The 2500-nt window shown below is 76.9% G+C and overlaps 1 non-coding gene across 1 annotated transcript; it reads left to right on the forward strand.

Annotated features, from left to right (window-relative positions):
* The first annotated feature begins 1712 nt into the window (after positions 1-1712).
* On the forward strand, positions 1713-1865 carry LOC148219055 (5.8S ribosomal RNA). The gene has a single exon (XR_015800032.1). It is a non-coding gene; the product is annotated as a 5.8S ribosomal RNA (ribosomal RNA).
* Positions 1866-2500: the final 635 nt, after the last annotated feature.

The raw sequence follows: 2500 nt of genomic DNA on the forward strand, positions 1-2500 counted from the left end.
GCCTGTTGGGGGCCGAAAGGGCCGCCGAGCCGGGCGGAGGTTTAAAGACTCGGGCGGCCCGGCACGGCCCCGCCGCGGCGGCGGCGGCGGTGGCGGCGGCGGCAGCGGGTGTCGGGCGGTGGCGGCGCGGGGCGCCATCGAGGGGTGGGGAGCTACTCCCGCCGATCCCCTGCGGTGGCGTGTCCGTCGCGACCGGCCGCGCTCGCCGTCGTCGGCGTCCCGCCGCGCTTGCCCGCGCGCGGGGGCCACCCGTGCCGGGCCGGGGAAGGGGCGCCCTGCCCCCCCCCTCTCTGCGGCCCGGTCTCGGCGGAGAGGCCGCGGCGCGCGATCGGCCGCGGGGGGCCGACCCCGCTGGCCTCTGCGATGCGGGGCGACGCCGGCAGAGGGCGCGCGCTCTCTGCCTTACCTACCTCAGCTGCGGGGTTGCGGCCGCCGGGGCCCGCCGCGCTCTCTCGCTCTTTCTCCTTAGCCGCCGCCGCGGGCTCGCGGGCGGCGCCGCGTCAGGCGCGACCGCGCGCCTCTCGCCTCGACGGCCTTGTCGCCTCGAACCGCACCGCGGCGGCGCCGGCCGCCGGCCACCCCTGACTCGGAGCGCTGTCCCCGCCCGTTGGGGCGCAGCGCTCGGCCGGCTCCTCCATCGCCGGAGGTCCGGCGGGCGCGGGCGACCCCGTGCCGAGCGGCGGCGTCGCCGCTCGGCGAGTGTCCCCGCCCCCCCCGGGGGGGGGGACGGTCGGCCGCGAGGCGCCCGCCTTCACCGGCGGCCGTCCCGGCCCGGGCCCCGCCCGTCCGCTTCCCCGTCGCCCTTCCCGGCCGCGTGTGGGCCAAAAAAAAGGGGAGGCGTGCGGGGCGGCCGCGGGGGCGCTTCCCCGTCCGGTCCCCGAGTGGAAACGAGGGGAGCGGGCGGTGCCCCCCGGCTCAGCCGCCGTACGCCTGCCCGCTGGGCGCGTGCTCGCGGAAGGGCAGCTCGGCGGTGCGAAGCGGCGGCGGTCCCGGGAGTGCGGCCGCGGGTGGCGGAGGGGTTTTGCCGAGCGGCAGACCTCGGGCGCTCCGCGATGCCGGCTCGGGTCTCGGCGGCGTCCCGCCTCCGGCGCCGGTGGCGGAGCGCGGCCCGCCGGGCGTTCGCCTTCCGGCGGGCAAGCGGTCCCGCGCCAGGGGTTGCGCCGGCGGAACGGTCCCGCCGCCGCGTGGCGTTTCGGGCGACGTTCAGGGGCCGCTGGCGGGAGAGCCGGCCCCCGCGTTTTGGCGCGGCGGCGTTCCGCGAGTCGGCGGAGCGGTGAAAAGGAGAAGCCAGGGAGTGAGCCGGGAGCGGCGGGGGCCGGCGGTCGCGCCCCCCGGCCCGCGAACGCGTAGTCGTCCCGTGATCGAGAGGCCGGGCGGGCCACCGTGCCCCCCGCGGTCCGGCGCGTTGCCGCACAAGCCCCTCCGCGCGGAGGTCGGGCCGAGCCCGGGCGCCTGGGCCGCCTCCGAAGGACGGCACGCGAGGCGGCGTCTCCCCTCGCGGGGGGAGGCGGTCGGGGGCGCGGGCCCCTCCGCCTTTCTTTGGCCGACCTTCGGAGCGTTGCGCGGGGTTTCTCTTTTTTGCCCCGCGCTTTCTCCTCCTCCTCCTCCGTTTGTGTGTGCTCGTACGGTCGAAGCGGGGCGCGCGGGGGCGCGCGCGTCCCTGCAGAAACAGAAAAGGGGCCGCTTCACGCGAGCGGTCCCGAAAGCCAGACAACTCTTAGCGGTGGATCACTCGGCTCGTGCGTCGATGAAGAACGCAGCTAGCTGCGAGAATTAATGTGAATTGCAGGACACATTGATCATCGACACTTCGAACGCACTTGCGGCCCCGGGTTCCTCCCGGGGCTACGCCTGTCTGAGCGTCGCTTGACGATCAATCGCCGTCCGGGGGGGCCACCCCGGCGGCGCGGCTGGGGTTGCCTCGCAGGCCCGTTGCCCGCGGTCGACGTCGACGTCGTCGTCGTCGTCGCCGCGCAGGGCCTTCGTCCCCCTAAATGCAGACTCGGGGAGCGCTCCGTAGCTCCCCGCTCCCGGAACGAGCCGCTGGGGCGGAGCTCGTCCTTGCCGGGGCCGTGCCGCGGTGCGGTGGCGGTGGCCGGGGAGAGCGAGAGTCGGCGTCGAAGACGCCGCCGTGGGCCGTGCGAGAGAGACGAGAGAGCGAGAGGGCCGAGAGGGAGGCGAGGCGCGGGCCTCGCCCCCGGGCTCTCCCCCCCGTGCGGGCGGCTGTCTGCGGGTGGGTACCGCGGGGGTACCGTGCCGTGCTGCCGCGCGCGCGCGAGGCCGAGAGCGCCGGGGACGGGGGTGCGACCCCCTCCTCCTTCCCGCGAAGCCCTCCCCTCCTCTCTCTGTCGCCGTCGCGTTTCTCTCTCTCCCCGCTTGAGGTCGCCGCTTTTCCCGCCCGGCTGGCCGGTTCCCCCCCGTCAGGGCCGTCTCTGCCGCTCTCCTCTTCGGTTCTCGTCTCCGGGATGGGAGTCTCCGTTTCCCTCGTTCCCCCCCCCCC

The sequence above is a fragment of the Sturnus vulgaris genome, unplaced genomic scaffold, assembly GCF_052056855.1.
Source record: "Sturnus vulgaris isolate bStuVul1 unplaced genomic scaffold, bStuVul1.hap1 Scaffold_156, whole genome shotgun sequence".
Taxonomy (NCBI): Eukaryota; Metazoa; Chordata; class Aves; order Passeriformes; family Sturnidae; genus Sturnus; species Sturnus vulgaris.